The sequence below is a fragment of the Triticum urartu genome, chromosome 2A (genome assembly GCF_056163025.1).
Source record: "Triticum urartu cultivar PI428250 chromosome 2A, HENAU_Tu73, whole genome shotgun sequence".
NCBI lineage: Eukaryota > Viridiplantae > Streptophyta > Magnoliopsida > Poales > Poaceae > Triticum > Triticum urartu.
This window is the reverse complement of record NC_141874.1, coordinates 762,521,382-762,535,416: the sequence shown is the minus strand read 5'-3', so window position 1 is coordinate 762,535,416 and position 14,035 is coordinate 762,521,382.

Genomic DNA, 14,035 nt, shown 5'->3' with positions numbered 1-14,035 from the left:
TCTCTGTCAACTCATCAAGTAGCTGGCTAGCTTTACCGCCGCCGTTATATTGGTGTGCAAAACTGACTTGCTATCTTCCCTGCTGCTTGCAACACACGTTAGCCTAGGCCTAGTTCAAGCTCACGTTGGTCTGGGTGCAGATATTGATTCCTTGTGGTAATTGGCAGATACTCACCCATGGGCCCCAACACAGGCGAGCGAATCATCCTCGGGCAGTGCGCCGCCAATCATTGCATCTCAATATTCCTGCTCTACTCGTATGAAGCACTAGCTAGTGTATTGTAGAGTAATATGCACCGTATAGACATACATAAGGGGCAGAGATCGATCGAGTTGTTCCTATCTGGCTTGGTGAATGCTGAATGATATGCCTTGTACTCATTCTAGCAGATAGGATTTGCACTTGGCAAGATTGAGCACATCATGGCATCATGCCCGCCCATGGCCACCCATCATTGACCGGGTCATGTTGCTGCACTCATGCTTCAAATCTTATGCATGGATTATACATGAGTGTATGTATCATCTGTTGCAAATTACGTACTCCAGTGAATTCAAAAAGTTCCAGCCTATCAGATTGACTGATTAATTAATCCGAGCCGCCATCATTTCATAGTTTAACCAATATATAGTACTATTTGATATACTTAATTGGGTCTAATAAAAAAAGCATAAGAAAGGAAGGATGCACCCAACAGTGGCAGACAAGGGTGCGACGTACTACTGCAAGCTATAGCTACATACTTGTAGCTCTGTATTTTTCCACTATATTGCTTACATCCTACGTTGCGGCCAGATTGGGCAGGTAGAATACACATATCATGCGATTCCGTTGCCGATTAGGCACACAATTATACATAGTTAACTCTGGTTATATTACACTAATTAGCACAGGACACATGCAACCGGCGGCTGCCTGCAAGTTGCAACTGCATTTTTTCTAGTACTACGCAACGTACAAGCTGATGGATGCAACTTGTGGTTGTATGACGTACGTACACAAAGCTGAAAACTTTGTTGCGCCGTAATTAATTGCGATGCTAATTAATCAGTGATCAAGTACTAGCTAAGATTGATGTATATCAACGATAGATTGGTCCCAGATTATAGTGATTGCTACTGCTATGGTAAGATATATATATCGCCCCCCCCCCCCCCCCCCCAGCCGTCACACATATGTTTTTGTAAAAGTGACTTCAATGTTATTTCTATCTACAGTGTCAAATATGTAGCATATAAAAATATATTTCCGAGGTATTGGTCTGATATTTAAGATGTTGATGTTTATATAAACTCAGTCAAATATTACAAAGTTTGACTTTAAAAGTACTACCACCGTTTCTAAATATAAGACATTTTGTTAGTTCAAATTAAACTGCTAATTAAAACTTCTTGGAACAGATGATTAGTAGCATAGCAAGCCTATGAGAAACCGGTATAATGTATGATTATTTCAACTGGGACCGGTGGAGTCATGGTCCAGGTGAAAAATGGTCCAGTGATCTTGTGTAACGGTCCGTGTGACAGTTCCATGTCTGGACCGACCATGATGGAGATGCACATGCTTGCCTGAATCTATATATGCACATATAAATATTTGGGATTCTTCTTTCTTTTTAATTTCTGGCTCCGCCCGTTCTAATTGGTAGTTGGAGCACTTCACGACTTTAATGACAAAAAAAGACGTGTAAATAATGCTGATTGAGTAGTGTACGGACAGTAGTTCCAACATTTTTGCTTGAATCAATACGTACGTACAGGTAGAAGTAGACTGAGAAAAAGACCGAGAAATGCTTCTATCCAAGTGTTGAACGTCCAGCCAAGACGTGATATTCGCAGCCTAGCGCTGGATGGATGATGGATGGATGGACGTGATATCCGTTTCCGAATCGACCAGCAGTTGGGCAGCGCAGATAGGGGTCGTGCTCCGAGTGATAAATCGATTGAATGGTGCAGTGATCTTTTGTATCATCACGACAGTTGCAGGACGATCTCGACTGACGACTATATCTGTGGAGCTATACATGTCTGACTGAATCCATCCATCATCGACCACAAGGATCGATGTCTGAATTTATTTTCCGTTTTGTGTTGGTTGCTACTTGCTCGACAGATAAGTTTATGGGGACTGAAAAATCAACACGCAGAACATGCAGTGTCGTTTTTTAGTTTTGATGAATTGAAGAGATGTAGATTCAACACCGAACGCGTATGTGGCGATGACACAGTACGGTCGGTCTCTCCATCGATCACTATCCTTTTCAGGTGGTGGATGGATACTTTGATGGAACAAGACACATGGGGGGCCTTCAGGTTAATTAATGAAAAGGCTAGAAATATGACGTCAGATATTTAGTGACTAGGAGCGAAAGCATCCGTCGACATTGGATGGAACGCGCTAATATTGGTGCACAATGAATAGCCACGTCACCACCGAGAGTTGTTCGGTCCATAGACCGAACGAGCGAACACCGCAACCCACCACTTCCGCTCTCCCTCACCAACGAAGCCCACCACTTCCGCTCTCCCTCACCAACGAAGCGGTCGCATGTCTCATTTCATTTTCTCACTTTCTTTGTCCCAAAGGTCTTCAAAACAGCAGGATCCCGACAAAACTCTCTGGCGAGATGTGATGGCCAGCACAGGGATCTGGATCAGATCCCTGGGTGGTCCATGAACATCATGCAATGGGTGCTTCCAATGGCTTTGACAGTGGCTCTAGGGGAGCCGAGCTAGCGATACGATGGTGGCCTAGCCCATGGCTACGTAGAACAACTCCTCCATGGGCGGTGAATTCAGGCGATACGATGACTGGCTGCCGCTCTGCACCAGCTCCTTGGTCCTCCTCCTCTATCAGTCACCTTCTCACCAAAGGGCGCCACCAACTGTCTGCACCCACCAGTCGCCACCGGCTGTCTACCTCTACTCCTCCACACCCCTTGTTGTCGGACCCTGTCTTGCCCATCCCCCCCCCCTCGACTTTGCCCCGATGTCCCCGCAGAGCTGGTACACAGGGAACTCGAGCTAGATCAAAGAGGGTGTGGCGCGAGGTGGGAGGTGGTGCACGCGTGGATGAAATAATGAAGTGGCGTGTTGTCGGAAATTGATATCTACTCCCGGCAATGCCATCGGGTGCTCCGCCCGTCGTTAGGCCCTTCAAGTGTGGCTTTCGCCTGACTACTTCGCCTGGGCACTCATGGTCATGCTGGCAGCGTGGCCGCCACCAACATGGTCGCGCTTGTCGTCACGAGCTCCTCCTTGGCAGCATGGACGCCGGCATGTGTTCACGTCACTTGTTTTCCCCTCTGTTATCTACACACTTTGTTTGATGATGATTGTGTATTTTTGTAATTTGCAGATTGCTTGGCACTTCTTTACTATGTACATGTTCATTAGATGGCAATTTCATATATGCTCACATGGCAATTGTATACCCATTTTTGAGATTTCTAATCATATGCAAGTTATATATTCATTCGTAAATTTCCACGGTGACAAATTTATGAATTTCAAATCTGTCATGGCAAATTTACATGTTCTCTGACCTATTTTCATGAAATCTTCCCATGGACACTTACGTTTATTACTACATCTACATAATAGCCACAATAACTTAATTATATTTTTTGCCATCACACATTCAGTTTTTGGTTAGTTCTACCATCATTTTGTGTCAAATTTACTTGTGTTTTAGCTATCAAGCTAGTTGCTATGATTTTTCAATAAATATTCACATGATTTTTTCCAATTGGTTGTTACTTTTTTAGATAATAGCAACCCTAAATTTGTCATCATTCATAAACGAACATTTTGGCAGGAACAAAATAAAAATATTTTTTGTCAAACCCATACGATATGATAAAATTTATTTGTAGCGACTAATTGCTAACGACAAATTTGGTTTATGGATCATGGCAATCATTAGTTTATGGACAATGGAAAATTTTCCTTTATGTTATTGATCCTTTTGGTAAACATGGCAAATTTTATCTTGCATGACATTGTATATATTTTGCACCATGACAATTTAATTGTTTCCATCTTAAATTTTTGACACGCGCAAATGAAAATATTTGTGTCAAATTCGTAAGGTACCATAAAAGTAATTTTATCATGTCTAATTGTTAATGGTATATTTATCACATGTATCATGGCAAATCTTACTTCATGGACCATGTAAAATTTTAGTTTTTTGTAGTTAATTTAATTTATGGACCATGGAAATTTTAGTTTTAGATCATGATTTTTTTTGTGAGCACAGCAAATGTAATGTCACCATGAAAAAAATAAAAATTGGACCATGGCAATTGAGTTGATGCTTTCCTTGAGTGTTTTGGATATTGGTTTCTATGTATCATGGTGATTTTGCTAAATTTTCATCTTGGAAAAATTACACTAAATTTGCCATCATGCCTAAATTTTTTGCCGGAGATCATGATTTTTTTTCTTTTGCAACATGGCGAAATTACTTTGTTTGGATCATGGTAAATTTAGTTTATGGATTATGGAAAATTTAATTTTTGGATCATGACAAATTTAGTGTGTGGACCATGATAAATTCTGTATATATGGATCATGGCATACTTTTGTGACCATGGCAATTTTTATTTGGGAACAATTTAAAATTTAATTCGAACCATGGTAATTTATTTTTTGTAGCACGGCAGTTTTATTTTTGTCTGACCATGGAGGATTTTATCCATTCAGTTTTTTGGAACTTGGCAATTTTGCTTGAACAAACCATGTGACTTATTTTATCATGGCAATTTTATCCATTTTTTCACAAACCATGTAAATTCATTTTTGAAAACAATAGAAAAATGTTTTTGAAAATCCCATGACATAGTTGTTTTCATAAGACTATTTTCATTAAAGAATTTAAGTTTATTTTTTCCATCATCTTCTGATGAAAACAAAGGCAAGTTATGTCCAAACAGAAAATTTAAGTTTTTTCTTGTTTGCTTATAAGATGTGGTAGATTCCAGATTCTAATGCATGGGAATTTTCTAGATTTTGATGTATGGCATATTTTAGGTTTGGCAACTTTCATGTTGAAATACAGATCCAACATTTTTTGCACATGCAAATGCTTTTGGGGAGGAGCTTTGTCAAGAAACGCTAATTGAGCCATTTTCACTCCCGTTGGCGAACTCCTCCCAGCGAACGTTTCTGTTCGCTGGGTGGGAGGGGGGTCCACTAAGATAGAACATTCTGTAGGTATCCCTGAATTTCTGGCGGAAATTCAACATTGAGTTAAGAAGACACCAAGAAGATATTCATTCTATTTTTACTAGAGTGAGGGACAAAACCAGATGTATACATGTCTGGTTTAGTACATTCTTGCACAAGATTACAAACATAAGGTGATAGAGCCAAATTAGTGCAAGGTGCCGCGACTCTCTAGAGGGTTGCATTGGTGCATCATGACAATGGGCATGGTAAGAGTGGAGGTGCCACGCCAAGGATAATGGCAACTTTAAAAAATGGCCCAGCTTATTTCCCTTTTTGACAACTTCTACATTAATGCTGATTTTAAAAAATGGCCCAACATTTAGAACTTGAAACTATTAGGATTTTTAAAACACCAACTTTGAAGTTTTAGAATTCAGAATTTGTACTATTAGAAAATTTCAAGTTCCATATAATTTGTACTTACAAAAACCACTACATCCATGACAAGTTCTTTTAGTTTTGGCGACAAAGTTAATGTTTTTTTTCTAAACATGAGTCCACATACCTGGATATTTTGTGGTTTTAAGTCCTATAGGAAACGAAATAGCTATACTTTTTTTTAAACCGTGGAAAATTCAGATGTTATAGTAACCATGCACCAGAAATAAGTCTTTTTCCATACATAATATATGATTAATTTTTATGTTAGTTTTTAAAATACAGAGACATGATTTTTTTTGTGAAGACTGTGCATTATTTTGTATTCCACGTGTTCAGATCACACCAAGGTTATAACTTGGGAATGCTTTTGTCTCGCTTTGGAAGGAAACGATGGAAGCTAACTGATTTAATGCTAGGTTATCTTAAATGCAACGACGGAAATGTGTATATACGCGTCCGGCATTTCGGGAACCTGCTGGATTGGCTTCAGCAGAGGAGACATGGAGCCTGTTTGGATCGTGGCCGATGGTTACCATACCAAAAATATTTGCATTGACTTGTCGCATAGGCTAGCGGTTGGATTGGAACCCATCCAGCGAAGGCACGCCAAAATTTTGGTTGCTACATCAGTTTTCACGCCCACGCGCTGGCGAATCAGAGGCGGCGAATCCTTCGCAAAAATATTGGCAAGCCCAGGATTTGATAGGGTGACTGTAGGCATAAACCAAACAGCCTCATACACCGTCCTCGGACGTTACAAAATCGCGAGGACGATGACAAGGACACACCGGCCGTGTGTATCTTTATTGGTCACTGGTCAAAGAAGAATACTGGACTATTTCCTTCTGTCTATTTGCTTTGGATGTCACAAAATCTCCATCCGCCTTTGTTGCGTTGTTTGAATAGTCTAGCTTCAGGTTTCCACGACAAGACGCACGTAGGGGTACGCATTATATTCATCACCTGCCTTTTATTTGCTGCTTTCTGTCCTAGATTGACCAATCTCCTTCACCGGCCGGAAGGAAAGACGGGTCCGGCCGGAAAGAAAGACGGGTCCAACTAAACTGCATTCTTGGTTCTTTCTGTCCTCTGTTTTTTCTTTCCTTTTGTCTCTTCTTTTATTCGGTTGCACGCTTGCTTCAGTAGTATAGTGCAAAGCAGCTTGGTCAGTGTTCTCGTGATTAAATTACTGATCAGGGTCCTTTTTGTGGGGATCCTGCAACAATCTCTCTCTCTCTCTCTCTCTCTCTCTCTCTCTCTATATATATATATATATATATATATATATATATATATTCCCTATCAATGATACAATTTTGATAGGATTCCGATAAACTTTTACTGTTTGTCATCATTTTGCACTTCTTCCGTAATCAATGATACAATTTTTCTTTCAATTATACCATTCAGCACCATTTGAGCTCATGAGCAGAAGAACACTTTCGATACTATGTTCGCATTTCATTGTGCATGTGCGCATGCAGATGGATTTTCTTTTTCAAAACAACACGCCCCCTTATCGATTTCCATTAGATAAACTGCCTCCGTTGTTTTTCAAAAAGTGCCAAAAAGTAAAACTAAAACACAAAAGAAAGGGGAAGCGTGCCCATGCAAAAAAATGCGTGCCAGCGGTCTTATTTCAGATAATCATCATAAGCATGCATGCATCTCCTTTCAGTTTAGTTAGGGGGTGTTTGTTTCCAGGGACTTTTTTGTGTAGGGACTAGAAAAAGTCCCTCATAAAGACTTTTTTACCAAACGGGAGGGACTTTTTAGGGACTAAACTAGGCATTTGGGACTAAATGAAGAAGACTCTCAAGGACTAGAGACTTTTTAGTTGGGACAAGAGACTTTTTAGGGACTAGAGACTAGAGACTTTTTAGTTGGGACTAGAAAAAGTCCTAGGACTAGAGAACCAAACACCACCTTGGTTGAGTAACTTTTGCATGCATTGACTAGACTACTGTCTATCTACGGAGTATAGAATACGGACTATAGTACCTTAATGTGAGACCAGCATGTGTGCATGTATGCATGCATGCAGCTGATTCACATCACACAACTTGTGTGCAATAAACGTATCTGGCCTGCGACTGTTGCCAGTATGGTATGTCATAGTTGCAGTTTCCGATTACTCTTGTCGATCAGTTTGGTAGCATTGCAGTATTGCCGTACATACGTGCATACGTATCAATCTCTTGTACGTACTGAATGGACGTGTCATCTAAAAATTCAATTCATCGGAAAAGTGGGAATTGATTAAGGACGAAAGAGACAGCTGATGAAGGCACCCACCATTCCAATCCAAGCTACACTACGGAGGTTCACAAACATACACAAAACACAACACCATGGTTCTCTAGCTAATGTTAGGACCGGGCTAGAATGTCCTTCAGTCTTCCCTACTCTGTTTGTTATTGGTTTAGTAGCACATCCATGGTGGCTAAAATTTCAACACGAAACTCATGATATTGATCTCCACGGATCAGATGAATACGGCTGGTCGACCTTGATAAATTGTTAACCGTGCATCGTTTCCTTTTCATATTCCTACCTACTGGTGGAGCAGCGCGTGAGTTGATGGTTATTATATCATGTACTACCTCTGCAAAATACGTCTTACTACAATTAACATGCGGGAGGGAACATGGTCAATGCTAAGCGACAATGGCCTGATTTACAGTTTTATATTTTGCCACAAACACAACATATGCCAACATATTACTAAATTAACACATATCAATAACTATTCCAATCATACTAAATTAACAACTAAATCTAAAACTTCCACTTCGGCCGCTTCGACCTCATCCCGCCGCATACTATGGGGCGCCCATGCATTTATCACCCGCACACCGCCAGGCGCTGCATGCTTGCCTCCACCTGCCACACAAGTGATTGTGTGTCGTGACGCTCAACTCTCAGCTCACCGCTTGCTTGGTTTCTGAATTGAGGAACCGCGGAATAAGCACTAAGAGGAACCATTGCGACACTAGGATGAGGAGACCGGGGACTAACGTAGATACCAGTCTAAAGAGCTTGACTTGGACGATGAGATGTACTTCCTTCATTTCTAAATATAAGCCCTTTCAGAGATTTCAATACGGACTACATAAGGATGTATATAGACATATTTTAGAGCGTAGATGCACTCATTTTGCATCGTATGTAGTCTATATTGGAATCTCTAAAAGGTCTTATATTTAGGAATGGAGGGAGTATTTGTTTTCTATTTTTTGACTTAAATATAGGAAGGTATACGTGCAATGGCAAAATCCCAGGGTGGTCCATAGATATTTTTGTTTTATGTAGCTTTCCACCGGTTCAAAATCTGCTTGAGTTGTGGGTTAATATTTTGTGACGTTTTCAACACTAAGAATTCATCTTTCACTAAGGCCACTCACAATTCATAGCATCATGTGGTAGTGTCGTGGTGCATGATACTAATTTAGTTACTACATCTACATTATATAATATTATTATCACTTATTTATTTATTTATTGATATAATGTCAATAAAAAGTTGTGGGTATGATTGGTTTATTACCAACTTTTCAAATTTGATGCACTATAAATAATATCTATCATAATAGAATTCTCTCTCATTCTTAATTGCAATACTACTTTTACTTAGGTGGCACTACATGATACGACTATGACACTTACACTTGGAGAGGTCTAAGTACCAAAAATTGCTTTCAAGTTTTAATTACATCTGAACTCAAGTTTATATTTGTTGGGGAACGTTGCAGAAAACAAAAAAAATTCCTACGTTTCACCAAGATCAATCTATGGAGTCAACTAGCAACGAGAGGAGAGTGCATCTACATACCCTTGTAGATCGCGAGCGGAAGCGTTCAAGAGAATGGGGATGATGGAGTCGTACTCGTCGTGATCTAAATCACCGATGACCAAGTGCCGAACGGACGGCACCTCCGCGTTCAACACACGTACGGAGCGGATGACGTCTCCTCCTTCTTGATCCAACAAGGGGGAAGGAGAGGTTGATGAAGATCCAGCAGCACGACGGCGTGGTGGTGGATGCAGCAATGATCGCAGCAGGGCTTCGCCGAGCTTCTGCGAGAGGGAGAGGTGTAGTAGGGGAGAGGGAGGCGCCAAGGCTTCAGGTGCGGCTGCCCTCCCCCCCCTTTATATAGGCCCCCTAGGGGGGGCGCCAGCCCTGGAGATGGGATCTCCCAAGGGGGGGCGGCGGCCAAGGGGGTGGAGTGCCCCCCAAGGCAAGTGGAGGCGCCCCCCACCCTAGGGTTTCCAACCCTAGGCGCAGGGGGGCCCAAGGAGGGGGCGCACCAGCCCACTATGGGCTGGTTCCCCTCCCCACTTCAGCCCATGGGGCCCTCCGGGATGGGTGGCCCCACCCGGTGGACCCCCGGGACCCATCTGGTGGTCCCGGTACAATACCGGTGATCCCGAATCTTTCCCGATGGCCGAAAATACACTTCCTATATATAATTATTCACCTCCGGACCATTCCAGAACTCCTCGTGACGTCCAGGATCTCATCCGGGACTCCGAACAACTTTCGGATTACTGCATACTCATATCTCTACAACCCTAGCGTCACCGAACCTTAAGTGTGTAGACCCTACGGGTTCGGGAGACAGGCAGACATGACCGAGACGACTCTCCGGTCAATAACCAACAGCGGGATCTGGATACCCATGTTGGCTCCCCCATGCTCCATAATGATCTCATCGGATGAACCACGATGTCGAGGATTCAAGCAACCCCGTATGCAATTCCCTTTGTCAATCGATATGTTACTTGCCCGAGATTCGATCGTCGGTATCCCAATACCTCGTTCAATCTCGTTACCGGCAAGTCACTTTACTCGTACCGTAATGCATGATCCCGTGACCAGAGACTTGGTTACTTTGAGCTCATTATGATGATGCATTACTGAGTGGGCCCAGTGATACCTCTCCGTCATACGGAGTGACAAATCCCAGTCTTGATCCGTGTCAACCCAACAGATACTTTCGGAGATACCCGTAGTCTACCTTTATAGTCACCCAGTTACGTTGTGATGTTTGGTATACCCAAAGCACTCCTACGGTATCCGGGAGTTACACGATCTCATGGTCTAAGGAAAAGATACTTGACATTGGAAAAACTCTAGCAAACGAACTATACGATCTTTATGCTATGTTTAGGATTGGGTCTTGTCCATCACATCATTCTCCTAATGATGTGATCTCGTTATCAATGACATCCAATGTCCATAGTCAGGAAACCATGACTATCCATTGATCAACGAGCTAGTCAACTAGAGGCTCACTAGGGACATGTTGGTGTCTGTTATTCACACATGTATTACGATTTCCGGATAACACAATTATAGCATGAATAAAGACAATTATCATGAACAAGGATGCTCCCACATGCTCCACGATGATCTCATCGGATGAACCACGATGTCGAGGATTCAAGCAACCCCGTATGCAATTCCCTTTGTCAATCGGTACGTCACTTGCCCGAGACTCGATCGTCGGTATCCCAATACCTTGTTCAGCCTCGTTACCAGCAAGTCACTTTACTCGTACCATAATGCATGATCCCGTGATCAACCACTTGATCACATTGAGCTCATTGTGATGATGCATTACCGAGTGGGCCCAGAGATACCTCTCCATCATATGAAGTGACTAATCCCAGTCTCGATTCGTGCCAACCCAACAGACACTTTCGGAGACACCTGTAATGTACCTTTATAGTCACCCAGTTACGTTGTGACGTTTGGTACACTCAAAGCACTCCTACGGTATCCGGGAGTTGCACAATCTCATGGTCTAAGGAAATGATACTTGACATTCAGAAAAGCTACAACAAACGAACTACACGATCTTTGAGCTAAGCTTAAGATTGGGTCTTGTCCATCACATCATTCTCCTAATGATGTGATCTCGTTATCAATGACATCCCCATGTCCATAGCCAGGAAACCTTGACTATCTGTTGATCAACGAGCTAGTCAACTAGAGGCTCACTAGGGACACATTGTGGTCTATGTATTCACACATGTATTACGATTTCCGGATAATACAATTATAGCATGAATAATAGACAATTATCATGAACAAGGAAATATAATAATCATTTTATTATTGCCTCTAGGGCATATTTCCAACAGTCTCCCACTTGCACTAGAGTCAATCATCTAGTTACATTGTGATGAATCGAACACCCATGGAATTCTGGTGTTGATCATGTTTTTCCCTAGGGAGAGGTTTAGTCAACGGATCTGCGACATTCAGATCCGTATGTACTTTACAAATATCTATGTCTCCATCTTGAACATTTTCACGAATGGAGTTGAAACGACGCTTGATGTGCCTGGTCTTCTTGTGAAACCTGGGCTCCTTGGCAAGTGCAATAGCTCCAGTGTTGTCACAGAAGAGTTTGATCGGCCCCGACGCATTGGGTATGACTCCTAGGTCGGTGATGAACTCCTTCACCCAAATTGCTTCATGCGCTGCCTCCGAGGCTGCCATGTACTCCGCTTCACATGTAGATCCCGCCACGACGCTCTGCATGCAGCTGCACCAGCTTACTGCTCCACCATTCAACATATACACATATCCGGTTTGTGACTTAGAGTCATCCAGATCTGTGTCGAAGCTAGCGTCGACGTAACCCTTTACGACGAGCTCTTCGTCACCTCCATAAACGAGAAACATGTCCTTAGTCCTTTTCAGGTACTTCAGGATATTCTTGACCGCTGTTCAATGTTCCTTGCCGGCATTGCTTTGGTACCTTCCTACCAAACTTACGGCAAGGTTTACATCAGGTCTGGTACACAGCATGGCATACATAATAGACCCTATGGCTGATGCATAGGGGATGACACTCATCTCTTCTATATCTTCTGTCGTGGTCGGACATTGAGCTGAGCTCAATTTCACACCTTGCAACACAGGCAAGAACCCCTTCTTAGACTGATCCATATTGAACTTCTTCAATATCTTATCAAGGTATGTGCTTTGTGAAAGACCTATGAGGCATCTTGATCTATCTCTATAGATCTTGATGCATAATATATAAGTAGCTTCTCCAAGGTCCTTCATTGAAAAAATCTTATTCAAGTAGGCCTTAATGCTGTCCAAAAGTTCTATATCATTTCCCATCAAAAGTATGTCATCTACATATAATATGAAAAATGCTACAGAGCTCCCACTCACTTTCTTGTAAACGCAAGCTTCTCCATAAGTCTGCATAAACCCAAACGCTTTGATCATCTCATCAAAGCGAATGTTCCAACTCCGAGATGCTTGCACCAGCCCATAAATCGAGCGTTGGAGCTTGCACACCTTGTCAGCATTCTTAGGATCGACAAAACCTTCTGGCTGCATCATATACAATTCTTCCTTAAGGAAACCATTAAGGAATGCCGTTTTGACGTCCATTTGCCATATTTCATAATCATAGAATGCGGCAATTGCTAACATGATTCGGACGGACTTCAGCTTCGCTACGGGTGAGAAAGGCTCATTGTAGTCAACCCCTTGAACTTGTCGATGACCCTTAGCGACAAGCCGAGCTTTATAGATGGTCACATTACCATCCGCGTCTGTCTTCTTCTTAAAGATCCATTTATTTTCTATGGCTCGCCGATCAACGGGCAAGTCAGTCAAAGTTCATACTTCGTTTTCATACATGGATCCTATCTTGGATTTCATGGCTTCCAGCCATTTGTCGAAATCTGGGCCCGCCATCGCTTCTTCATAGTTCGAAGGTTCACTGTTGTCTAACAACATGATTTCCAAGACAGGGTTGCCGTACCACTCTGGTGCGGAACGTGTCCTTGTGGACCTACGAAGTTCAGTAGGAGCTTGATCCGAAGTATCTTGATCATCATCATTAACTTCCTCTCTAATCGGTGCAGGCACCACAGGAACATTTTCCTGAGCTGCGCTACTCTCTGCTTCAAGAGGCAGTACTTCATCAAGCTCTACTTTCCTCCCACTTACTTCTTTCGAGAGAAACTCCTTCTCTAGAAAGGATCAATTCTTGGAAACGAAGATCTTGCCTTCGGATCTGAGGTAGAAGGTATACCCAATGGTTTCCTTAGGGTATCCTATGAAGACGCATTTTTCCGACTTGGATTCGAGCTTTTCAGGTTGAAGTTTCTTGACATAAGCATCGCATCCCCAAACTTTTAGAAACGACAGCTTAGGTTTCTTCCCAAACCATAATTCATACGGTGTCGTCTCAACGGATTTTGACGGAGCCCTATTTAAAGTGAATGCGACAGTCTCTAAAACATAGCCCCAAAATGACAGTGATAAATCGGTAAGAGACATCATAGATCGCACCATATCTAATAGAGTGCGATTACGACATTCGGACACACCATTACGCTGAGGTGTTCCAGGCGGCGTGAGTTGTTAAACTATTCCACATTTTCT